At 33.2% G+C, this 265-nt stretch overlaps 1 protein-coding gene across 1 annotated transcript in view; it reads left to right on the top strand.

The window, feature by feature from the left end:
- The window catches only part of LOC119424712 (transportin-1), a 58659-nt gene that overhangs the window by 1319 nt on the left and 57075 nt on the right, over positions 1 to 265 (top strand). The gene's annotated exons all lie outside the window — the stretch shown is intronic.

Genomic DNA, 265 nt, shown 5'->3' with positions numbered 1-265 from the left:
TCATGATGTATTCAACTTGTCTCATGTGATGTTATACACATCATGATGTATTCAACTTGTCTCATGTGATGTCATACGCATCATGATGTATTCAACTAATCTCATTCATTTGATGTCATACACATCATGATGTATTCAACTAATCTCATTCATGTGATGTCATACACAGCATGATGTATTCAACTTGTCTCATGTGATGTTATACACATCATGATGTATTCAACTTGTCTCATGTGATGTCATACACATCATGATGTATTCAACT

Source organism: Nematolebias whitei, chromosome 18, assembly GCF_014905685.2.
Source record: "Nematolebias whitei isolate Nwh7 chromosome 18, NemWhi1, whole genome shotgun sequence".
In the NCBI taxonomy this organism is placed as follows: Eukaryota; Metazoa; Chordata; class Actinopteri; order Cyprinodontiformes; family Rivulidae; genus Nematolebias; species Nematolebias whitei.
The sequence above is the reverse complement of the archived record's forward strand: the minus strand, read 5'-3'. Positions and strand labels throughout refer to the sequence as shown.